The 27,552-nt window shown below is 39.1% G+C and overlaps 1 protein-coding gene and 1 pseudogene across 6 annotated transcripts in view; both read right to left on the reverse strand.

The window, feature by feature from the left end:
- The window catches only part of LOC140458462 (glutamate receptor ionotropic, kainate 2), a 445,566-nt gene that overhangs the window by 406,908 nt on the left and 11,106 nt on the right, over nt 1-27,552 (reverse strand). The window lies entirely within an intron of this gene.
- Nucleotides 12,964-13,303, reverse strand: LOC140454615 (large ribosomal subunit protein eL30 pseudogene; annotated as a pseudogene).

The raw sequence follows: 27,552 nt of genomic DNA on the forward strand, positions 1-27,552 counted from the left end.
CTTAAGCCATCTTTTACTTCAATTTGAAGTTAAAGATGGATTTTGGCAATAGGGACACCATGCCCAAATCTCTGGATGGGAGGGGGAAGATGTACCCAACATCTCCCTTATCGTGATGGCCACCTTTGTATGTGGCCACATCATTCTGTGCATAGACCTTCAGTACGCAAACACTAAGTGTCACTATGTGCTGATGTTATATTCGAAGGTTTGGTCAGGCCACACAATAGTCAGACTGCAACATATCACCTGTCCCTTTTGCAAATGTTTGTACCTTTTTACTACAAGTCCATTAGGCAGTGGTTGGTACATAATATCCTCAAAGAAAGAGGGTCAATCTTATCAGATGGTTCCCTGAGCAGACTGTCAAAGTCATTTGGCAGAATGTTTCATTACTACAAGTTTCTAACAAGCATCAAGACTTAGATCAGCTCTTAGTGAGAAGGGTACCACTTGTCAAATCTTTCATTCAAGTCAGGATTTTCTGCGCCACTATAAACTGCCCTTGATATTTCCATAATGGCAAAAATACTGTTATATTGAACCTTCTGAAATGTGCCTTTGCAAAGAATGTCTGGCGAGAGATGCAGTGGGTTTTTTTTCAAGGTTCAATCAAGCAGCTCTGTGATCCAGAACTTTGAATTCTAAGGGCTGTTCCCTGAGATGCACATTGACTCAAACATCAACTGTGCCCATTAGATCATCAGCTTGGTGAAAGATCAGTTTTGGTCTGCCCAAAACCTGTTAATCTTCAAATTGCAAGAGTTGGCCTTGACTGATTATTGCGGACTGGCACATTCCAAGGTGCAGAACTATGTGCTGAGACATGTACTAAAACTTGGGCCAGGCATCACCAAAGCGAAGTGGAGAAAAGCCACTAAGGTTTTTCTATTATCATAAGTGTCTGTTATCTTATAGAACCCTTTGTAACTTGTAATATACAAGAATATATATGGTTTTTTGACATACTGAGTAAACTTTCCAATTTTATATTTGGATGGAGGCACCTAAGAGTTCCATGCTCAGTCGAGAATTTGTTTTTACTGTATGTTCTGTAATGTCTGATTTGAACTGTTTTGCAATGTACACATAGGTAATTTTGAAAATAAGTATATTTTTGTAATGAAATTTTGATCAGTGACAAAATTCACAAAAATACATCAATTCTCAATTCTTTCCATTATTCAATGGACAAATTTTGAAAGTGCCATTCTGCTTTGGAAGTATTGTTCTGAATTGTCCCTGCAATGAAACAGAAGATTCCTTAATCAATCAAGCAGCAAAATGATTCAATCCCTAAGCTGTTAACAAAAACCAACCATAAGATTTGTGAACAGAATGAAAAGCAGATTTAACTTTCACAGTATAAAGCAATCTGTGCTACTGTCCTTTTGTGGATTAAAAACACACTGAAAATATTATAAAGGGTGCATTCTGTTTGGTAACTCCACCAGTTTTAGCTGCTCTGTTCTCACAGTACAAAGAGGTATCAACTAGTGGCAAAAACTTTTAGTTCTCTCTTCTTTCTTAAGTGACTTGATAAATTCAGAGTACTAGAGTTACTTTCTTTTCTAATACAATTATTGTTCCCACAGGATTAAAAAAATATGTAATCAAAGTGGTTATTCAGACTAAGTGCCCAATAGTGATATTACAATAAAACAATTATCTAAAATAAGCCTCCACTGGGACTCTGTATATGCAAAGCTCTAATGGAATTGGCACTGCATCGAACTTTAATAGTGCAGCTACATAATCAGTTTTACTTGGACAGTTAAAAATGCTCTTATTTTCTCAGAATTAATAGAGGAGAGATTCATTCAAAAGCATGTCTTTCTCTCATGTATCAAAAATCACGATTCAAAACTTTCAAGTTTTTAACTTTTCTTCTGCATGTTCATTCAAACGGATGGCCAACATGGAAAATAAAGCATCCTTCAATCCTGACAGACAGTGTTCATATTACAACTGGTGTAGGAAGCCACATATCCAAATGTTTCCATGTATACAGACAGGTGGCATAGTAAGCAATGTAGATGGAGGTGTAAAATCACAGTGATATTGACAGATTAAGTAAATGAGCAAAACCTCAGTAAATTTGTTTCAATGTAGCCAAATGTAGATTCACTTAGGACCTGAAGTAGACTGAACAGTGTCTTTTCTAAATCGTAAATATGCAAAAAGAATAAAGGTTCAAAAAGACTTGGGAGTTCAAGTACGTTGATCATTAAAATGTCATGAACAGCTATAGAAATAATCAAAAAGCTTAATAGAAAGCTAATTTTTATATCTACAAGATTAGAATAGAAGGGAGTAGAAATCATCCTGCAGCTCTACAAAGCCATGCTTAAGCTACATATTGTGTAACTAGAAGCAATTCCACACACTCTACCTTCGAGGCAATGCAACATAGATAAATCTGAGTGATATTTAGGATTAAATAATGACAAAATATTCTGGAGAAATGTATTCTCCAAAATTTGGAAAGTTAACAAGTGATTTGATTGAAGTTTTCAAGATATTAAGCGGAATTGACAGGGTAATTTAAAAATAAGCTAATGCCCCTGAAAAAAAGACTAGGTCTGGGAAGTATAGCCTAAAAATTAGAGGCAAGCTTTTCAGGAGTGAAATTCATGGAAACTTTTAGATACATAAGTTGTAACTCTCTGATAAAACACAATTTCAATTGATCATTTTAGTTCCGAGATTAGTAAATTCTGTTAAAAGAGGTATGGGGCATAGACAGTTTTATGAAGTCAGATCACAGATCAGTCATAATATCACCGAATATCACTCAATAACAGGTTCAAGGGGATAAATATCACTTTCATTCGATTACATAATTTGTAAAACTCTACAGCATATCTTATCTCTAATGTTGGAGATTACAGCTCAAAATATACCCAGAAAAATGTCCTTGGATCTACAAAAGCCTGGCTCATGATTTTTCCAAATGTGATGGAAAACTTAATGCTAATTTATGCATCGATTAATGACTAACTTTGCGTGACAGCATTGAAAAAGAACTCAGTTAAGAGTACCATGAACAAAGTCTTTCCCTCACGTTGAATAGAGGGATGAGACTTTCTGTCTGGGAATTTGATCAATGATTGCTCCAAACAACTCTTTTTCTTTTAATCTGAACACTATGCTCTCCATAGGGCACGAACCTATTTTCAGAGCATTCATTTTGAGTTTTTCATTCAATAAAATATAATACCTGACTCTGTGCTCTCAGAAAGCCCTGTCGTTCAGACTTAATGGTCCACTTGATTGATGCTTTTATAATAAAAGCTAAATACTTGAAAGGAAAATAATTGCTACTTTTATATGTTTGATGAATGACATTGTATTACAGTTGCGACTGGGCATGGGCAAATGGATCACTTGATCACTATTAATGGTAGTGCCATGTCCTACATTGGGAGTACACACTCTATCATCAGATAGAAAAAGGAACTGTGGTGAAGGATTGTTTGTTTAGAAGGAGATCTTCGTAAATATTCTCGTAATGTTTATGTTCCTTATATTACTGCTCTACACATATATTTAATGAAGCTTTAAATGTGCAATTTTTTTTCTCATTTGTTTCCAACAACAAGGGAGGTTAGGTGATGTAAGTATCACCATTAAATTGTGGAAGCAATATGAAGATGTTATTAAGGTGTCACTCCAGTTTTAGACATACAGGGCAGTGCTCCACATACTTGTAGTGTTTGCCAGAAAATAGCTTCCTGACCAAGAAAATATGTTACAATTGCAAGTGCATATATGCAGATGGGTCACAGAGGTCATTCTTAATTGCAGTGCTCATTTCCTGCACTGGGCACACATAATCCATTGCTCAAAGTCTATTGCATTTATAACATTTCTAGGCACTGATGAAAGGTCATTGACTTGAAACATTGAACATAATTTGATGATTTCCCATCTGCCCAACTCTGGAGGTGAGTTCAGAGCTGACTGGGCTCTGACCCTACACCTGATGATGCCCAAGCATTCCAACGTATTTTCCAGGACATCTTTGCCAAGGGAATCTGGAATAACCAGTCTACTGTCATGGACTATGATATCATTTACAGTTGTGAATGCTGACAGTCCTCAAAGTATGTGGATAACTCACTGGGCCCTTAATCTAGTCATTCACTAACACAATACTGATGAATGGTGTGGCATTCTCGATCTCTCTTCCATGCCTACTGTATTTGATTGAGCCTATCTTAGCTGCTGGTCACTATCTCTTTGCAATCAAATCAAACCAATTTACTATGACAGCATGGTTAATCTCAATAAATTCTTCCTTATTTTTCATTCTGTCGTAAATCATGGAAGCCCAATGAAATATTTTACCAGTTGTCCTTTGCCCAGTTTATCAACAACTGTTTGTTCTACAAACTTATGTATCTTTAACCCATGGTACCATAAATGGCTGCTCCTTTGCTAGTTATTGACTAACTTGGAGCAGTCTCGGCAAAACTGGCAGTCTTTTGACTCACTTGTTGTTTATTTTATCTAATCCAACTCTTTCTACCATTTGAATAAGCTTGATGGTCACAACATGCATTCATGCTGAAGATTGTGAAATATTGATTATGACGGGTGTATATATTTTCCACCCTCCTGCACTCTTTATGTTCCAGAGTTGTTTGAAGCATGCCTTTGGTACTCCCTGGGCCATGTGGTTGCACCATTGTAGGTTTTTCACTCAACGTATGTGATTTGATAGTGACACTGACTTCAGAGCTGCTTAAAATTAACGAGATCACTACCGATATAAATTACTTCTTGCAAAAGGAATATATTGGAATTATTTTCTCTTGCAGATTACTCTAGTTTGTTATCGGAAGAAAGCGAGGACTGCAGATGCTGGAGATCAGAGTTAAAAAGTGTAGCGCTGGAAAAGCACAGGAGATCAGGCAGCATCTGAGAAACAGGAGAGTCGATGCTTCTAGCATATGCCCTTCATCACTACTTCACATTCCTGATGAAGTGCTTATCCCCGAAACATCAACTCTCCTGCTCCTCTGATGCTGCCTGATGTACTATCTCATTATCATATTTGTGTCAGAAATTATTTGACTTTTTTGCTGCTCTGTAACTGCTCTCTGACTACTTGTGCATATCCTCAGGAAGTGATCTGTTATTTCAAAGATATAGCATTAATTTTAATAGTTACATTTATGTTTGTGAAGTCTCTCCTTCGTGATATTGACATTGACTCTTAGTATCTCCTATTTGACTTACTTTTTATTCCCTTTTATGTATTGTTAAGGTATTTATTATACTTTACAAATCAAACAGATTGTGCAGGTTTCCTGTGATAGGGGTGGCATTCTTGTCTTAGGATTGATGTGTGTTGTTTCCTAGATTTTTGCTTCAGTTGCTATTTAAATGGCTGTCTCCAAGCTCAAATCTTCTTTGGACTGCAATAAATCTGATAAAGACTCATCAGTAATTCCAACAACAACTTTCTCCTATGAATTCTAATTTTTAAACTTCATATTTATATGTTTCTGCTCAACTGTAGACAGCATAAATGAAATTATTTATGGATCAAAGGATTTTACTTGTTCTAAAATTGTCAAAAACTTGTTGAACTCCAAAGTATCTTTTCTTGAAAGCTTTTAGTTTATTGCAGAATAGCAATCAGGTACAAATTATGTTGCTACAAAGACTACAAGGAAACTTAGATGGGAGTTAATCTCCTTCAAGATTTAATGCCCATCTGTCTTTCCCCACACAGGTCCTTACGTTATTACCAGATTGGAGGAGCTTAATGTAGCTTTCAGCATTAACCTCTTCAGAGCTATTAACATATACAATGCCCTCACCTCTAACTCCAGTCAACTGCCTTGCTGGTGAAGGCCTGAGAGCAATACTAAGAATGGCCATTGCTCCTCTAACTGCTGCAGCAGCCAGCTTCTGGTTTGCCTGTACTTCTGGGGGTCAGAGTTTCTATTCTACACCAGATTAATTGAATGCTGACCCGACACTATCTGGGTAAATGGCACTTATCATCAAATTGCATCAGACCTCCTAAAAATGTTCAATGCAGCATTCCCACTGGGTTTCCAAACAATTGATGTGAACCCATCTCAAACAATAAATTCTACCCATTCAGTCTGTTTATTTCTCGACAGATGCTGCAGGACTTTGTGATCAAATTACAAAAAAGCAAACACATCACATCTCCAGAGCAGGCGGGACTGGAGTCTGAAACTTCTGAAGTAGAGGTAGTGATGCAAGCAATGGATCACAAGTAGATATTTTATAATCAACCTGTTCAGAGATGTTCTTACATAGTACTGGAGGCAGCGGGACTTTAACTCTGGCCTCTTTGTCCAGAGGTAGGGACATTACGACAGTACACAAAAGATCTACTGCTGACCAATAGTTATGTTAATCAACCTGTTCAGACATGTAATGACATACCTCTGGAGCAGCTCGGGACTTGAACTTCAGTCTCCTGGCTCAGAGGTTGGGACATTATAATTTGACCCAACAGCCCACAAACGATGTCTTTTTTTTTGTTTTGTCCATAATGCTCTTACACACAATTAATTTTTTTTTCTCTTATCACTAAATTTCAAACACATTGTTATAGTATTTTTTTTAAATCAGTTGTGGGATTACTAACAAAACAACTACCAGACTTAATGTTGGCATTGGGAATCAGTCATCCAATCAACACAACCGACATCAGTGGAAATGGAGAGCAAGACATCTGTATAATGGCAGACAATCCACTGTGCCAGGTAAGGTTTTGTACAGTACTGGCAGTGTCCCTACTTCTGAATCAGAAGACCTGTGTTCAAGTCTCACCTGTCCCAGGTATGGGTCAAAAATATCTGAATATGTTGATTAAAATATCTCCACTTTGTAGACTCTAATTTAGTAGAAAATCTACCCCAGTAATTCCAATGCCTTGATCTGGTGACATAAGTTCATCATACATTATTCTTTCCAGATTTTATGGTTGGTGGTGTCATGGAGTCATAGAGTACAACATGGAAACAGACCCTTCAATCCAACCCATCTATGCCAACCAGATATCCTCACCCAATCTAGCCCCACCTGCCTGCACCTGGCCCATATCTCTCCAAACCCTTCCTATTCATATACCCATCCAAATGCCTCTTAAATGTTGCCATTGTACCAGCCTCCACCACTTCCTCTGGCAGCTCATTCCATACATGTATTACCCTCTGTGTGAAAACGTTGCCCCTTAGATCTCTTTTATATCTTTCCCCTCTCACCCTAAACCTTTGCCCTCTAGTGCTGGACTCCCCCACCCCAGGGAAAAGACTTTGCCTATTTATCCTATCCATGCACCTCATAATTTTGCAAATCTCTATAAGGTCACCCCATAGCCTCTGACGCTCCAGGGAAAACAGACCCAGCCTGTCCAGCCTCTCCCTATAGCTCAAATCCTCCAACCCTGGCAACATCCTTGTAAATCTTTTCTGAACCCTTTCAAGTTTCACAACATCTTTCTGATAGGAAGGAGACCAGAATTGCATGCAATATTCCAACAGTGGCCTAACCAATGACCTGTACAGCTGCAACATGACTTCCCAACTCCTGTACTCAATACTCTGACCAATAAAGGAAAGTATACCAAACGCCTTCTTCACTATCCTATCTACCTGAAATTCCACTTTAAAGGAGCTATGAACCTGCACTCCAAGGTCTCTTTGTTCAGCAATACTCCCTAGGACCTTACCATTAAGTGTATAAATCCTGCTAAGATTTACTTTCCCAAAATGCAGCACCTCGCAATTATCTGAATTAAACTCCATCTGCCACTTCTTAGCCCATTGGCCCATCTGATCAAGATCCTGTTGTAATCTGAGGAAATCTTCTTCGCTGTCCACCACATCCCCAATTTTGGTGTCATCTGCAAACTTACTGACCATACTTCTTATGCTCACATTCAAATCATTTACATAAATGACAAAAAGTAGAGGACCCAGCACCGATCTTTATGGCACTCCACTGGTCACAGGCCTCCATGTCTGAAAAACAACCTTCCACCACTACCCTCTGTCTTCTACCTTTGAGCCAGTTCTGTATCCAAATGGCGAGTTCTCCGTGTATTCCATTGATTGTCTTGATGACTGCCATTATATACAGCAAGGTGAAAAGTCAGATATCTTAAAAGCACGGGAATTAGATAATCAGATGAAAGACTTTTATAGTACTGAAATCTATACTATGCACTTACAACCAAAATATATGTGATCATTCTTCATACAGGTGTCTGAATGTTTTAATATTTCATTGACAAAATCCTATATTAGCATAAATTACTTTTATACACCAATTTTAGTGATCTTGACAATTCATCTGTGAACTTATAGTTGATATATAGCTCTGTTACCTTGCTGAAAAAGTTGACGAGCACAGCATATTAATTCACAAGTCTTCTATTCTATATAAAGCATCCCCTTTGACAGACTGACTTGAGTTCCAGGGTAATTGACTCAGTTGATTGACTAGTGTGTGTAAAATGAGTATTGAGCTTGGATGATCTTATGTTATGCTGGGCTTGGCAAAAATGTTAGCAGACACATACTGGCATGACACAAGGCAGCAATGATATACTAGGTAGTATAAACAGGACATATGACCACATACTTGGAGGAAAAGGAAAAGGTGGAAAGGCAGAAGGGATTAGAAAGGAAATCCAGAATTTAGGGCCCAGGCAGTAGATTTAATCTATTTCTGTGACTGATATCACTTATGCCTGAGATAGCTCCTGTGAGGTGCTTTAGTACAAGTTGCAATATTAAAGTGATTACAGAAATACAAATTGTTGGGGTTTTTGTGCTTAGAAAGCTGACATGATTGTCATGCTTCTGAAACAATTAGACAATTAGCCTTCACCAAAACTCACTGTAAAATATGGAGCTCAGAATGCAAAACACCCAATATAAAAACTCCCATTATGTTCATCAGCAGCATTGAGGCAATTCATGGCACGTTGTTCAGGGTAATGCATCTCGCAGAAATGTCAGACTTGACTACACTCACACAAGCCTATTATTCATAGACCAGCACAGTTGAAGTCTTCCAATATTAATGCTTTGGGACAAAGCCCAGATGTACAATGATAATTCAGGAGTACTTAGTGACAAAGAAATGTGTAACCAACTGTGGTACTTAAAAAAGCTTCAAAAATCATCACTACTTGTCATTAGAAGGTGAAGGCTTATAGACAGATAAAAATGCTTTTGAAGCTCCTAAGAATCACTTTCTGTATCATTTTTACTGTGATCAAGCCCTTCCAATTTGACAGGCACTCTTGGTGAAAAAAGAGGCAACTCAACAAATGAAATTGCATCTAGTGAAAAATAATTCGAGAAATGGTTCACATGCTAAATCTTACCCTGAATACACAAACTCCCCTCACTGTTACCGGGAAGTAAAAAGTCCTGGGCTTTCAGAGGCATGAATATTGCAGTTCCAGAGCCAGACTGAAGGCAAACAACACCATAAATACTGTGAATGCAGTAAATCTGATGTAAACTCCCTTTCTTTCCCCAAGAAGCTGACCAACCACACTGAGCGTTCAGCATTCTCTGTATTTAATGGAATTTGCAGGATCTGTTTTCATTTCAGAACATAGCTAATGGGTTTGTTTACTTTTACATGGTTTGAATTTATTTATGAATTTATATATGAATTATTCACTCAGTCAAGACAGTGGAAACTCAGTTTCTTTGACTGAAATTCATAATTTGGGGAGTCCCGGATTTTAACTGCAATGACGATGGTATCCAATGCTCTAAGCTTTGAAATTTCCTGCTCTCTCTCTCCAGCATTAAGTTTCTCTTCAACATCTTCCTTGCTGACCAAGCTTTTAGTCAACTTGCCTAATCTGTTCCAAAACAAAAACTGGAAATGCTCCATTGATCTGACAGCTTCTGTGAAGAGACTGAGAGACAGCATTTATACATCAAGAGGCTGATCTTTCACCAAAACTGGCTGCAGTTAGAGAAGTGAAGCGAGCACAAAAGAGTAAAGATCAAAAGGGCAAGGGTGTCAGGCAGGAGAAATTAAATAATAGAAGACTGGTGATTTAAAGCAGTCTTCAATGTTTTTTAGCCCTTTGCAGAAATTCTCTTGTGATTTTCCTAGCATCCCATGTGATTCTGTAACTTAAATTCTTTCACACCTTTATTTTTTGCCAATTCTGATAAACAGGTAATTGATCGAAGATGTTAACTTTATTTCAATCTACTGACCACCTTAGACCTTCTAACATTTTCTGATTTTTCTTTAATTTCATGCTTCCAACATCCACAATATTTTGCCTTTCTAAGGCTACTTTGTAAATTGGTGCCATGTATTGTCTGATTACATTTCTGAGCAGCAGCTTGGAATGTTTTACCTTGTTAGAAGAATTATAAAAATGTAAGTAGATGTTGTGAGTGAATGGTACCCTTCAATGAGACAAACTGGTTTCAAATAATATTTTACAGTTTCAACATTGTCCATTTGTCTTTTGTCTTTTGTGAATCCCTGCAAAACCAGCTTGTAACAAGTCCTCACTGAAGATTAAGACAACCTGAATCATGAAGCATTCAGTCAACCAATCACAAAAGGTTTTCATGAACAGATCTCCAAGTTTCATTCTGTTTCCTAGCATAAAAGTTAAAGGATAGCAGTTAAAAGATTAGATTACTTACAGTGTGGAAACATGCCCTTCGGCCCAACAAGTCCACACTGCCCCGCCGAAGCATAACCCACCCATACCCCTACATCTACATCTACATCTACATCTACCCCTTACCTAACACTATGGGCAATTTAGCATGGCCGATTCACCTGACCTGCACATCTTTTGGACTGTGGGAGGAAACTGGAGCACCCGGAGGGTGCCCACGCAGACACGGGGAGAACGTGCAAACTCCACACAGTCAGTCACCTGAGGTGGGAATTGAACCCGGGTCTCTAGCGCTGTGAGGCAGCAGTGCTAACCACTGTGCCACCATGCCGCCCATGCCTTCTTATAGGTTTAAAATTGAGAGCTGAAAAACTTCCTCCAGGCATAGAATTAACAATAGCAGTCAAAATATATTGTCATTTGACAGAGACCTTCTGTTCAAAAGCACTAAAAAGTGACATTCCAAAGCAAAGAAGCTTACCTCTGTGCAGTAGCCAGTTGGTTCCACTATTTTGTTTCCTTCAAGGCTGGCGTAATGTCATTACTCCTTGTTTGGTGTGAACTCCCTCTACTGGCTGAACTTTGTTACTACAGACCTTGATCTCTTAAAGGCACAAAGCCACAATTAGCAAAACTTCTTAAAGAGCCCTCATGAAAAATAATGTAAAATAGAGGCAAAAGGAAGAAAAATAAAACAGAACAGACATCCAAGATAAAAAAGGAACTAATAAGTCTTAAATTCTATTTCAATAAACTGAGAATCACAGACCTTCTACAAGAAATAGAAGGCAAACATTTGCTTATGGATTGGCCAGCACATAACATCATCATTGAATTATTGCTTTTTAAGCAACATTTGCAACGTGACCTTGCAGATCAAGTCATAAATGATCCTTAAGGTGGATATCTGAAAATCTTACTAGCAATCAGAAAGGTGCAGCTTCACAGAATAAATATATCTTGTCTTTCTGAGCATGGTGAAAGTGATCCAAACAAGATTTGGTCAGTAACTCAGGACAACCTCATGGTATGAACCAACTTCAGGATTAGCAAACTCAACTAATGTTGTACAGACAGAAGCTACAATAACCTATTGCCATTTTTGTTGTTGTCAAGTGCTGCAGCAAGGGCATGAGTGACATTTATCCAAAGAAGAACTCATGAAGAGGCTAGTTAAATTGGTAATTGCATCCCCTTCAGCCATAGCTTTCCAAACAAGATTTTCTGGGCATTTGCAGAGACCACATCCTTGACCCCTTTCTGGAAGTTGAACCCAACATGAAGCTATAGGCGCATTTCAACATCAACTTCATGTTTTATGGGCAGGCAACATTATGGGTAGGGTCAGCAAACTGCACCAAACCAACAAGATCACTAATAGCTGCAATTTGTCACAGCCAACCAGATGTTGTCCAGCATTTCTTCACATCTGGAAATCATGTGACACCGAAGGGGATAATATGTGCAGAAAGTCTGGTGTTAAAGTTCAAACCAGACCCTGAAACAAGACCCAGGTGACCAACAAGTGGTACATCACCACATTACTGGCAGCACAGAAAGTCATCTAAATGTATACAAAAATATCAGCAAAATAAACAGGCAACAAACTGAAAAGCAGCTTTTGGAAGATGACCAAGTGTTCTTATTGTCAATCTCATAGACAATGTCAATGTTATAAGATGACCAGAAGCATCTTTTTTAAACTTGTGGACAAAATCATAAATCACACGACACCAGGTTATCATCCAACAGCTTTATTTAAAATCACAAGTTTTTGGAGATTTTACATAAACCTGTTGGCCTATGACATGGTGTTGTGTGACTTCTGACTTTTTCAAATTTGCTCATGCAATGCAGATATCATTGGCACTTATTGCCCATCCCTAATGGCCAGATGGACAGTTAAAAGTAAACACATCACTGTAATTGTAGAGTAGGCCAAGCCACATACAGATGCTGGATTACATTCCCTAAATAAGATTAGTGAGATGGATTTTTACAACAATTGACAATGGCTACATGGTCATGCATCGACAAGCTTGTTATTCCAGACTTCTATTGAAATCAAATTACACCATCTGCCATGGTGGGATTTGAATACATGTCCCCAGATTATTAGCCTGGGTTTCTGGATTATTCGCCTAGTGACATTACCACTTCCTCAAAATATCACTGTCCCAAAAGACAGGTTGATGAACCCTGAGAGCCAAATAGGGCCAAGTCCACTGTTTAAAAGACATGTTATTTTAACAGAATAACTTTATTTGTAAAACATTTCAGAGTTGCAGCTGAGTTTATTTCACACTGATTTGTTCTGGCATGCTCCTGATGTCAGAATTACCAGAGTCAATGACAGCCAGTTTGCACACTCTGTAGTATTTACCCGAAGCTGCACCTAGTTTAATGTTGTTGCCACTGTACTGGTGCTCACCAGTCTTGGCTAATATAGAATCATAATCAATCTCTGATTTACTCATGACTGGACAGCTGTTGGCATGAATACCAGCTTGGTTTTGCCTTGACAAATCATTTGTTTGTTTGTAGCCCAGCATATATTTGCCACTTTTCACAAACAGCTGGAGCCTAGAATTCATGGATCCTAATGGCTTTTTTTGTTTTCTTGGCCGCCACCATTTTGCCTGCCTAGCCATCTACTTTCCTGTGTTTGCTGAGCCCAAGGGGCCATAAGAGTGAGGAGGAAGACAAGAAGGAGCCAACAGTGCAGGGTCAGACTTCACTCAGGGATGACCATAAGCAACGAACCCAATGTGATATGTACAGCTATACATAATGTTCCGTGGTACAATATAGAAAAGACAGCATTGCTGAGCTTTTCCAGAAATTCCTGTTTTTGTTTCTGATTTACATTATCCGCAGTTCTTTCAGTTTTTATTTCCATGTGCTGAATTTCCATATTTTTATTTCCATTTTTTCCAGTTTTTATTTCCATACTTCTGTTCCTACATCTTATGGTCACCTGACTATATATAATGTTGTTGGGGATGAATTTTGTTTGGAAAAACAAATTTTATGTCTCACAGCGGATATGCAATAAAGCTTTAAAGGACATGCATATGACCTAATCATAAGTCTTAGTCATTCCTCTAGCATTATGATATAGATACATGGATGCAAACATGCTGTAGTATATCTAAAATCCTTAGCTTTGAGCAGGAGGAGAATGTGCAAACTCCACACAGTTACCCAAGGCTGGAATCAAACCCAGCTCCCTGGTGCTGTGAAGCAGCAGTGCTAACCACTGAGCCACCATGCCAGCCAGCATTCCAAAACATGCAGTCACCATCTCATTGCTCTGCAATGAATTTGGACTGGATGCTGTTCTAATAATCCATCTGATTGAGAACTGGAAAATAATGAAAATATTTCATTTAAACTTCCTTAAAAGATACATTATCAAAACGCAGAAACATATTGACCCATCTAAGTCATAAAATTAGATTAGAAGCACACATTTAACTTCAAAACTGCATGAACCAAATGCTTTCAAAAATGAAGAATTTTCAGTTCTGTGGAAGAGTGATATTGAAATCAATGTTAACTCTGTTCTTATTGCCACAGATACTGCCAGGTCTGTTTGGCTTCTCCAGAACTTTCTGTTTACATTTCAGATCTTCATGATCTACAGAGTTTTGCTTTTGGACAAGAAATGTGAAAAAAAAAAAATGTTTTGACTGGGAGAAGTTTGGAGAGCTGTACTGAAACATAACTTCACTCCAAGCTCTGCACAATAGCTCTGAGGTACTTAGTGAATAGAGAACTTTATTTTCTAGACCTTTTATTTGTTTATTTTTGTATTGTACACAAACAATTTAGCATCAAATACCAAAGACCACTTCTGTATTTGTCACCAATAATATTCACAGGAAACACTCATCACACAGGATCTGTTGCCATGTTGCCTAGCTCTTGGTTAAATATAAAATTAAGTTGTCGAGACTTCAGAGCAACGTGTATCATCATTCTGTCCACAATGGAGGTATTAGCCATCACTCAAAAAACACAAGCTCCAACATTATTTTACTTTCACCTCTTGCTCTGACCAAAAACTTCATATCTTCATTAACTAGAATTAGAATTGATATCACCTCAACTTAAATTCTTTGTCCTCACCAGGGAGATTTGACAGGCCAGTCAGTTCCCACTTATTATTAAACAACTGAAGAACAAACTCGCAATCATTCTCAAATTAGTGCAGTATATGGTGTATTTTAAGATTTGCTGTGCATTAAATGGTTGGGAGAGGACAAAAATCATGCCATTCACCTGTTCTCAATTACAATCCATTTGCCACCAAGTGAAGTGTGTTAATAGGCCAGAATTTTGTTGGAGCCAAGGGGTCCTCAGTGACAGCCCCAATAATTGGAAACAACTTTGTCATCCCCATCTACATTTCTAAGTTCTCAGGCGACTCACTAGTTACAATCAGCACTTGTTTCCACTTACAGGGCAGGGTCAACCCTGAAGAATTGCCATCTGGTCAAAGAATTGACACCACAGCAGTCTCAACAACACGATCTGGAACAATAGCTATTGCTGGGACTGAACTTAGCAGATAGGGCACCAGTAGACAGACTACCCTCCCGGCTAGTGAGTGCCAGTGTGTGGGGCCAGGGTTGGTCAACCTGAAGAAGACTGCTATCAGACTCAACATGTTAACTCCATTCCTTTCTCCACAGGTGCAGCCAGACCTCCTGAGTTTCTTCAGCACTTCCAGCATATACAAAATTATGAATGGAATAAAGGAAAGCGAAGAGGGCTATCTCAGATTACAACAGGATCTTGATCAGATGGGCCAATGGGCTGAGAAGTGGTAGATGGAGTTTAATTCAGATGAATGTGAGGTGCTGCATTTTGGGAAAGCAAATCTTAGCGGGATTTATACACTTAATGGTAAGGTCCTAGAAAGTGTTGCTGAACAAAGGGACCTTGGAGTACAGATTCAAAGCTCCTTGAAAGTGGAGTTGCAGGTAGATAGGATAGTGAAGAAGGTGTTTGGTATGCTTTCCTTTATTGGACGGAGTATTGATTACAGGAGTTGGGAGGTCATGTTGCGGTTGTACAGGACATTGGTTAGTCCACTGTTGGAATATTGTATGCAATTCTGGTCTCTTTCCTATCGGAAAGATGTTGTGAAACCTAAAAGGGTTCAGAAAAGATTTACAAGGATGTTGCCAGGGATGGAGGATTTGAGCTATAGGGAGAGGCTGAACAGGCTGGGTCTGTTTTCCGTGGAGCGTCGAAGGCTGAGGGGTGACCTTACAGAGGTTTACAAAATTATGAGGTGCATGGATAGGATAAATAGACAAAGTCTTTTCCCTGGGGTTGGGGAGTCCAGAACTAGAGGGCATAGGTTTAGGGTGAGAGGGGAAAGATATAAAAGAGATCTGAGGGGCAACGATTTCACACAGAGGGTGGTACGTGTATGGACCGGGCTGCCAGAGAAAGTGATGGAGGCTGGTACAACTGCAACATTTAAGAGGCATTTGGATGGGTATATGAAAAGGAAGGGTTTGGAGGGATATGGGCCGGGTGCTGGCAGGGTGGGACTAGATTGGGTGAGGATATCTGGTTGGTATGGATGGGTTGGACCGAAGGGTCTGTTTCCATACTGTATATATCTATGACTCTATGACTCTATGAATAGATAAGATAGAATGCAGGGAAGTTGTTTCTACTGGTGGGGGAAACTAGATCTAGAGGGCATAGCCTCAAAATAAGGGTGAGCAGGTGAAGGATTGAGTTGCGGAGGAAATTCTTCATTTAGAAGGTTGTGAATCTTCAACAACCCAGTGAAGCAGTTTAGGCTACCTCATTGATATTCTTTTTAAGGCAAAGATAGATTTTTGAACAGTAAGGGTTACAATGGTTATGATGAGCAGGCAGGTAAGTGAAGCTGGGGCCAAGAAAAGATTGGCCTTGATCTTATTGAACGGCAGATCAAGCTTGATGGACCAGATGGCCTACTCCTGCTCCTACTTCTTATATTCTGCTGCTATTTTAGTTAACGTGATCCCTGTCAAGGGCCCCCCCACCCCCCTCCATAGGCCACAGGTTGCTCAATAAGATCCCCTGATTTACAAAGGTTCAGCACATATTGTAGAGCCCATCTGCTGGGTGGCAAAAGGAGAGAGGCGCACAAGTGGCTCAATTAGTTTCTGGGTGGGACAGTGGTCATTTATCTTCCCTAGTAAAGAGGCAATGGGAGCAGTTCATCACTGGGTACTCCACCAACCCATATCCTCCCTCACCATTTTACAGTTTCTCCACTGCATTATCTAATTACCTCTTACCAATCTATAGTTGTCAGCTAAGTATAGGACCATGTCAACTCTGATGCCCCATAATAAAAAAAATTAACAACAATATCCCATGTTCATGCAAAGAGACAATAATCAGATCACTAATGCCCATAAGAAATGCCTTATTGTGAACTGCCACTATAAGGAGAGATGGAACAAAGTAAGAAAGTTTCCTGAGAAAGGTGCAGACAAAAAAATAATGTCAAAATAAATAATCTTTTCAGATGTTGACAAATCTATCAACGCGCATTGCAGTCAAAACCTCAATGCTCTGCACCGTGCAGTAAAACACGGACATCAAGATGTCTGTCATTTATTGGTGGAAGAAGAGATCAATGTGAATGCAGTGGGTCAGGTAAGAATGAAACTTTCTGTACCACTGTATAAACTCAGGTTTTGTCTCCAAACCTGCACTTAATCTCAATCAAGCAAAAATTAGTTACAGAAAATGTCTAGAGAAGAATGAAATCTAAATCAACCAGAATTTTCACTTCTGATCAGATTCCAGGGACAATTATTGATAAAGTGCATAGATGTCAGATGGTGACAGGGTTAGGCCCAGCTACTTCGCTCCTGTATATAAGGCTATGCTGACCCATGAAGAATAACAATTATAAACAGAAACTGCTGGAGAAACTCATAAGGTCTGGCTGCATTTGCGGAGATAGAAACAGTTATTGTTCCAAGTCCAGTACTACTCTTCAGAAGAACAATCACCTTAAACTCAAAATGTTATTGCTGTTTCTCCATGAATGCTGCCTGACCTGCAAACTTTCTGCTTTTATTTCAGATCTCCAGTATCTATTGTATTTTGCTTTTGTGTACTTGAAGACTGGATGTTTAAACTTGATATGGCTACAGGAATGGTGCAGGAGGGAAGGATTCAGATACCTGGGTAATTGGGGCTCATTCTGGGGTAGGTGGGACCTCTACAAGTGGGATGGTCTACACTGAACCAGAGGTGTGCCAATATCCTGGGGGGGATGGTTTGCTAATGCTTTTCGGGAGGATTTAAACTAATTCAGCAGGGGGAAGGGAACCGGAATTGTAGGTCCAGTGTACAGGAGGTTGAGAGTAGTGAGGTAATGAATAAGGTTTCAAGGTTGCAAGAGTGTGGCGGCAGGCAGGAAGGTGGTTTGAAGTGTGTCTACTTCAACTCCAGGAGCATCCGGAACAAGGTGGGTGAAGTTGCAGCATGTGTTGGTACCTGAGACTTCGATGTTGTAGCCATTTCGGAGACATAGATAGAGCAGAGATAGGAATGGTTGCTGCAGGTTCTAGGGTTTAGATGTTTCAGTAAGAACAGGGAAGGTGGTAAAAGTGGGGGAGGTGTGGCACTGTTAGTTAAGACCAGTATTATGGTGGTAGTAAGGACGTTTGATGAGGACTCGTCTACTGAGGTAGTATGGGCTGAGGTTACAAACAGGAAAGGAGAGGTCACTGTGTTGGGAATTTTCAAAAGGCCTCTGAAAAGTTCCAGAGATGTAGAGGAAAGGATTGCAAAGATGATTCTGGATAGGAGTGAGAGTGACAGGGGAGTTGTTATGAGGGTTTTAATTTTCCTAACATTGACTGGAAATGCTGTAGATGGGTCAGTGTTTTGTCCAGTGTCAGGAGTGTTTCCTGACACAAATGTAGACAGGCCCACAAGAGGCAAGGCCACACTGGATTTGGTACTGGGTAATGAACCTGGCCAGTTGTTAGATTTGGAGGTAGGTGAGCACTTTGATGGTAGTGACCAGAGTTCGGTTAAGCTTACTTTAGTGATGGAAAGGGACAGGTATATACTGCAGGGCAAGATTTTTAGCTGGGGGAAAGGCAATTATGATGCAACAAGGCAAGATTTAGGATGCATAGGATGGGAAAGACAACTGCAGGGAATGGGCACAATTGAAATGTGGAGCTTATTTAAGGAACAACGACTGCATTTCCTTGATAAGTATATACCTGTCAGGCAGGCAGGAAGTGATTGAGCGAGGGAACCGTAGTTTAATAAAGACGTTGAATCTCTTGTCAAGAGGAAGAAGGATGTTTACGTAAAGATGAGCCATGAAGGCTCAATTAGGATGCTTGAGTGTTACAACTTAGCCAGGAAGGACCTAAAGAGAGAGCTAAGAAGAGCCAGGAGGGGTCATGAGAGGTCTTTGCCAGGTGGGATCAAGAAAAACCCTAAAGCTTTCTATAGGTATGTCAGAACTAAAAGAATGAATACAGTAAGATTAGGGCCTATTAAGGACAGTAGTGGGAAGATGGGCATGGAATCTGAAGAGATAGGAGGGGCACTAAATGAATATTTTTTATCAGTATTCACACAGGAAAAAGACAATGTTGTCAATGAGAATACTGACATACAGGCAACTAGACTAGATGGGATTGAGGTTAATAAGGAGGAGGTGTTAGCAATTCTGGTAAGTGTGAAAATAAATAAGTCCCCTGGGCTGGATGAGATTTATCCTAGGATTGTCTGGGAAGCTAGGGAGAAGATTGCAGAGCCTTTGGTTTTGATCTTTATGTCATCATTGTCCACAGGAATAGTGCTAAAAGACTGGAGAATAGCAAATGTTGTCCCCTTGTTCAAGGAGGGGAGTAGAGACAACTCTGGTAATTATGGACCAGTAAGCCTTAATTCAGTTGAGGGTAAAGTATTGGAAAAGGTTATAAGAAATAGGATTTATAATCATCTAGAAAGGAATAATTTGATTAGGGATAGTCAACGCAGTTTTGTGAAGGGTAGGTCATGCCTCACAACTCTTATTGAGTTCTTTGAGAAGGTGGCAAAACAGGTAGATGAGGGTAAAGCAGTTGATGTAGTGTAAAGTGTTTGATAATGTTCCCCACAGTAGGCTATTGCAGAAAATGCGGAGGCATGGGATTGAAGGGGATTTAATGGTTTGGATCAGAAATTGGTGAGCTGAAAGAAGACAGACCGTGGTGTTTGATGGGAAATGTTCATCCTGGAATTCAGTTATTGGTGGTGTGCTGCAAGAATCTGTTTTGGGGCCACTGCTGTTTGTCATTTTTATAAATAACCTGGATGAGGGCATAGAAGGATGGGTTAGTAAATTTGTGGATGACACTAAAGTCGGCGGAGTTGTGGACAGTGGGAAGGATGTTGCAAGTTACATATGGGCATAGATAAGCTTCAGGGCTGGGCTGAGAGGTGGCAATTGGAGTTTAATGCAGAAAAGTGTGAGGTGATTCACTTCGGAATGATTAACAGGAATAAAGAGTATTGGGCTATTGGTAAGATTCTTGGTTGTGTAGATGAGCAGAGAAATCTTGATATCCATGTCCATAGATCCCTGAAAGTTGCCATCCAGGTTGATAGGATTGTTAAGAAGGTATATGGTGTGTTAGCTTTTATTAGTAGAGGGATTGAGTTTCGGAGCCATGAGGTCATGTTACAGCCGTACAAAACTCTAGTGCAGCCGCACTTGAAATATTGCGTACAGTTCTGGTTGCCACATCATAGAAAGGATGTGGAAGCATTGGAAAAGATGCAATGGAGATTTACCAGGATGTTGCCTGGTCTGGAGGGAAGGTCTTATGAGGATAGACTGAGGGACTCGAGGCTGTTTTCGTTAGAGAGAAGGTTAACGGATTACTTAATAGACACATACAAGATGACCAGAGGATTAGATAGGGTATAGGACAGATGTCAGATGTAGATTCTTTACTCAGAGAGTAGAAAGGGCATGGAAAGCCCTGCCTGCAACAGTAGTAGACTTGCCAACGTTAAGGACATTTAAATGGTCATTAGATAAGTATACGGATGAAAATGGAATAGTGTAGGATGGGTGGGCTTCAAATCGGTTTCACAGGTTGGCGCAACATTGAGGGCTGAAGACCCTGTACTGCACTGTATTGTTCTATGTTCTATGTTCTACTGAGTGTTTTAATTTTCTTATTGATACTTTCTTAACAGGCTTTCAATATGAATAACTAGCTACTAAGCACATCATTGCTAAAATGAATAAATAATACACCAATCAATCATGTAGTTAGCTCATGTTTGCAGCCCTGCAATTTATTGCTCCCTAAATGCATTTTTTTCTATGGTCTGCAATCAAATGAATGCTACTTGTCAGTGTATTTTCAAACCAGTACCTTAGATGGTTTGCATGTTTGATAAGCACCTGACTTTACTGTGTAGATATGGAAAGAATGTTTCCTCTTGTGGGAGAATCTAGAACTAGGGATGATAGTTTAAAAATAAGGGGTCATAATATCATATTCTTCAATACACCTATAGGAATATGTGTTACAAAGTATCATCAGCTTTTATAATAACATATGAAGGAATAATTTAGCAATAACTTAACCATAATTGAATGTCATTGTTTGAGAATTTGACATTCTTGACCCAAAACAGAATTACCCAACATAAAACTTTTTATATAGATTTATAAGACTTTTTAAAATATAATCTTTATTTCACTGTAAATCACTTAATCCATTTACACAGCTATTGGGGAATGAGTTAATGGTCCACTCATGCCAACTGAATTCATCTGCCACAAATTATCATGCAATTACGTACTGCTAGTCAGCAATTGTAATTCACTGAATTTTACTATGGAAGGCATGTGGAATTGATGTTTAAGATACTTAACATCACAGAAGCTTGGAGCAGATACATGATTTAAAAGGGTACTACTGTATTTTAGTTTTAACAACCAACTCTTGTTTACAGTTTACTTCCACAACAATTCTATTTGCTGCATCAGACTAGATTTAATAACTAAACAGAAATACAATTGAATCTATTCAGATACGTTGAGACCATCCTCCATTTCATATATACCAACTTAGTGTATGACAAAATCTTATGAAAACTTCAAGCCCAGTGGCCTCTGGAGAAGTACATTAGTTTTCAGTGCTGCTGACCTACTTATAAATGGCTCTCTGATTTATTTTACTGGGACTCCAATTGGATTGGTAACTTGAAAGTGACAGCTTTTACTTTGCAACAGAAGTGAGGCCAGTGGATTTGCAGCAATCAGGTTGCAGCAATAAATTCCACAGAAAAATACACTGACTACGGTATCTTGTTGCAGAAGGGTATGCTTGTCAATTAACTGCAATAGCGATGAACTCAGCAAGTTCTTGCAATAATCCACTCAAATCATATATTAATTCCCTTTGGCTTTGCATCATTTACTACACGAATTTCTCGTAGACTGTGATTTCCTCCATCCTGGGTGAATATGGGCCATTACTGCTTCAGGAACAGCATCTTTAGAACGATTATCAAACTAAATTAAACATTGCAGTTTTCTCCTGCTGATTAACTATTATTGTTCCTATGCATAATGGCTCTCAGATGGCAATTATTCTGAAAAAATTTCCCTCTAAGATAGTTACATTCAATGAATATTACCTTAAAAGTAAGTGAAATATATCAACTGCAATTAAATAATAAAAATGCTCAAATAAAGAATTTTTTTAACCAAGTCACAACAGCTGTTCTGTGTGTGCCTTTAATCTGTGGTTTGACTTTGGTAGAATTGTAAGAAGCAACTTCTTTTGGCACATTTTCCAAAGTCCAGCCATTTGAGAGTTGTCTTATTCAATTTAACCAAAATACAAAGTGATAGATAGCTTTTAAGTTAAAATAATTAATCACTGTTCATTTACTGAAACTTAATCATCAAAGAAAATCAATTTAGCAATAATCCTATTTTGTCTTAAAGATGGATGGATTTTAGATATCTACCATTTATTCCAAAACTGTGGCACTGCAACTGCTTTCAAATTGTGAGAAAAACGTACAATATAGGAGTGAGAATGAATCAACCTTTTCAGCTTATTCTTAAAACCAATAACTCTACATTTTCAGAGGAATACTCATTTTGCCAGACAATAGGTCTGGCACAATAACAAAACTAGGGAGAACATTTATTCAACTGATTGGAGAACAATGCTAACATAGAAAATAACATAGAATACTGTACTTCCACCTTGTGCATATTGTAGATAAACTGCAACTCCTTAACCAAAAATAGAGAATTTAAAAATCCAGCAAATCTGAGCAAAAATTGCAAATATGTTTCTCCGTAGATACTAACTGCACGAGGTTCAAGATCATGACCTAATGAAAGCAAACAGATAGTTAACTTGTGACTACGTTAAGAAAGGGAAGTGGAGTTGTGGTCAAAAGTGGTTCAGAACATAATATTATTTCACTTGATGGAATCCTCGTCTCAGAGTCAGAGGTTGTTCACCAAACCGCATCCAGGATTTCAGCACATAATCTGTGTTCACATTCCAGTGCCATACTAAAGCAATAAGTATGTCACAGGTGTCAACTTACAGATGAGATTTTAAACTGTTGTACCATCAACCTATTCCAGTGGTTCAAGCAGACATAAAAGATTTCTGGAATTGTCCTGATGTTCTCTCTCAACTAACAGTGTAAAAAAAAGGTTAACTTGTCATTCATCTCACTATTAAAGTTATTTCTAAGAGGTTATTTCTGTGTTCAAATCTGATATTATTTTTACAGATGTAAGAGGTAGTGAATGTGAAGCACTGCAAGACATGAAAGGGTACGGTATATGAACAAATCTTTATTTACCACATTTCCTTTCAATGTTTCATGTTATAAATGAAGAATGGTGATCCACAGAAAAATAATGTGTGATGCTTTTGTTAAGTAACAAGTAAACTATGCCTCAGTATTATGAAATGCTCCATGACTGATTAACAATGCTTTCAAGTTGTGTTCTTTATGTCTATAACAGACTCAATTTTATTTGTCTCTAATCCATCATCAAAGCAATAACATTGCTCACCTCTACTTACTGCCTCCTGCTGTTCAACTGACCTTCATACCCTCCAGAATCAACATTTTGCCAATGAATTCTTACTTTCACTGCACAAAAGCTATAACTCATCCAAACTTTCTTGTCCATTTATTATCCCATAACGTCACATCACCAATTTCCAATGATAGCCCATTCGTCCTTTTCTCTGCAAATTCACTCTTCCCTACCCATTGCCTGTTCTAAGTTATAAGCACCTGCATTGTATTCTCAACTCTAACTTTCCATCCCCTTCTTATGACGCTAATCTCCTTTCTTTCCTCTGCTTAGACTCCACCTATGATACCAATATCTTTCGGCAACTTGTACTGTTCTCCCAAACATTTTACTTCTCAGTACTTTAGCCATGCATTTGGCACCTTTTCTTATTTAATTCTGCACCTCTTCATAATGTTGTTTTTCACGTTATTGCTTTACTAAACATGTCTTTAATGACAAACAATTGCATTATATTCATTTTTTGAATTTTTTTGCTAATAATGTAACAGATGTTTCACATCAACTATTTTCCCATGGCAGGCACCCATTAATAAAACAAAGTATTTCTATGTCAAATAGAGTGCAATATGCTTCTCCAGCAATATGCTGTAGCCTCATTCTCTGGAGAACAACTTATGTTGTATCAGTGTCATTTTTTTTCACTTCCCACGCCTGCCATCTTCGTGTTCTCTTTGATGGAGATTGCTAATTTCATCACAAATATGTACAAGGCTGAAACTTATTTCACCCAGAACTCTAGCAGCTAGCAGAAAGCTAAAGCCTTCCATCTCATTAGTATGTGCTTGACTCAAAGTCATGCTCAATAGATTAAATGGCAAAAGGCCCATGCATTTTAGTTTTATTTTGTAATTTATGGTAAGCAAACTTCAGCAAAGGCCTGTTCATTAATATCATATTATTCAGTCAATCTATGGTAAATAAAACACTGGGCCCTGTGCAACCCACTGTGAAGGAGAGAGCAAAGGAAAGAAGTATTCAGAGATGTTTAGACTTAATAATTAGTAAGAATGTTGAGTCACAGTCATTGGATTGAGTGTCAGTATCTGTGACATTACTAAATGAGAGAAAGTTATCTGTTGATGTTAAATTCATGTGTATTTTATAACTGAATATAGTCATAGTCAGGTACCCAAGGCCAATTTCCAACGAAAACCTGTGTATCACTGTTGATTAGATTAGATTCCCTACATTGTGGAAACAGGCCCTTTGGTCCAACTAGTCCACACCAACCCTCCAAAGAGTAACCCACCCAGAGCCATTTCCCTCTGACTAATGCACCTAACACTATGGGTAATTTAGCATAGCCAATTCACCTGACCTGCACATCTTTAGACTGTGGGAGAAACCAGAGCACACACACACACACGGAGAATGTGCAAACTCCACACAGACAGTCACCCGAGGCTAGACTCGAACCAGTGACCCTGGTGCTGTGAGGCAGCAGTGCTGACCACAGAGCCACCATGCTGCCCTAGTTATAATGTTAATTGTAGTACTAATACAGTGAACTGCCATTGACTCTTAATGCAATTTGTTTCCATATCACACAAATTATACCATGAATATTTATATGAGGATTTTAAAAAATATTTAAAATTTCTCCTTCACCTCAGTCAAAATGAATGTGTTTGTATTTCTCATGTTTCCATGAGAAGCAAATAATGCTGCCAACAGGGACAGGAGTTTCATCAATCACATTGAGAATAGTAGTTGTTTTTAATCCTAATTGAATTGATGTTCTGCAATATACTGTCCCACCAAAAACAGTTTTTTTTAATGAAGTCTGTGTCCCTTGTAATTGATACTGTAACAAGATTCATATTTTCATTGGTATTTGTATCTGTTTGGACAAGGACAGTACACATTGAATGACTGGTTAATGTATTTTTGCAAGAATGAAGGAGTTTTATCATTTACATATAAAGTTACTTTCAGCTACTGTGATCATTGGAAATGGCATGCCTGTGTGGTAAATATTTGTTTCTGACAAGATGCAAGTTAGATTTTAGTAATCTTCTCGTTCGTGTTCATTCTTTCTCGTTCCTAATAATTTAAAGTGCTTAGGTTCCATTCATCATCCTGTAAGTTAGAAGATAAAACCAGCAGTGCCTGTGAATGTTGCACAAAAATTTAAGGTCAGGGCATGAATTCAGCCTGGATTTTGTTGACTGTGAGCTGGCAATTTCGACACCTACACTTTGCCCAAATAATCCCAGTCGTGGATTAGTAAAATAAATAATTGAGATATTGGTCATTCTTTTGTGAGAACATGTGAGTTGCTAACTAGAGTCGGGCTTCTCTGACATCCAGGAAGGGAAGGGGTTGTAAAAAATTCCACCCGGGCAATGACGCTAGTCAGGCTGGTTGGCCACATGAGGCAGCGCCTATCAATTCCGCTTCATTGCGTTTGCTGAAACGGAATATCAGGAGTTGCGTGGAAAAGGGCGCCCCATCCAATGTCGCTTGTTTTGCGCCACTACCCTTGCGGAATGTGTTAGCTCAGCACGGACAAGCCGTCGCATTACTCTTGTTCCTCATTATTAGCAACACTCCCCCGATGGTCAGCTAATAGCCAGAGGCTCATCATTTTCACGAACAAAAGAAAGTTAAGAGATCTGCGTAGATTTCACACACCATTAGATGTTTAGAAGGTGAGACAGCGAAGTGCCTGTTCCTTTTGAGTTTAGGGACCATTGTAACTTCAATCGACCTATTTAATTGCACGTTGTGAGGACAAGGTAGAAAGGTTAACAAAGCAAAATCAGGCTGAAATATTCTCATATTGAATATTATATTTGCCTTGTTTAAAATCAAGGAGCCGACAGTGACCCTTTGATGTTTATTCTGGATTAGTGGTGCTGGAAGAGCACAGCAGTTCAGGCAACATCCAAGTAGCTTCAAAATCGACGTTTCGGGCAAAAGCCTTTGATGTTTATTGTCGAGCGCATCTCTTGGACCTGTAGTGTCCCTATCTCTGAGCCAGGAGGCCTGGGTTCAAATGCCACCTGTTCCAAAATTGAGTGATAACATCTCTGAACAGATTGCTTAGAAAATGTCGAAAAGAACACGCCTAGCAGGAGTTTTCTCTAACACTAACCAGGTAAAAGCTGGCCAGGGCATCAGAGCTGGGTGTGTGATTAAATGGGTGTGTGTCTTTCCTGATGAAGGGCTTTTGCCCGAAACGTCGATTTTCTTGCTCTCAGATACTGCCTGACCTGCTGTGCTTTTCCAGCACCACTGATCTAAACTCTGGGTGTGTGATTAATCCCGCTCGGCCTAGGCAATAAAGTGGTGATCTCCCCATACAGGCCATATACTCTCCATTGCCAGCATGGCGTGCTGCACACCAGCAGACCCGATGCCTTCTCTACTTACAGCAGTGACCGCTTGCCCAGGCTTTTCACCAGGACATCCTTAATCCCTTGTCTTTCCTTACCCTCCCGTGTTTCTTTCGGTGATTGTCTCTCCACACCCTCTCCCTCAGCCCCCACATCAGAAAATCCCGGTTCCAGTATCTGAGTCATCACCACCCTAGGTAAAAAAAAAAGTGACGAGGCGACAGCGAACACTTCCTGAAAATGTGAATAATTCTCTCTTGGTGGCGAAGGGCTCAGAATAATTCTGGTTCCAGCTATGGGCTTGGCTGTGGCTGGAGGCGCGATTGAAGCGTCATTCTTTGTCTTGTATAGCAAACAACGGGGGGAGGATTTCTGGTGAATATGCCATGAGTTGCCGTGAT

Source organism: Chiloscyllium punctatum, chromosome 3, assembly GCF_047496795.1.
Source record: "Chiloscyllium punctatum isolate Juve2018m chromosome 3, sChiPun1.3, whole genome shotgun sequence".
Lineage (NCBI taxonomy): Eukaryota > Metazoa > Chordata > Chondrichthyes > Orectolobiformes > Hemiscylliidae > Chiloscyllium > Chiloscyllium punctatum.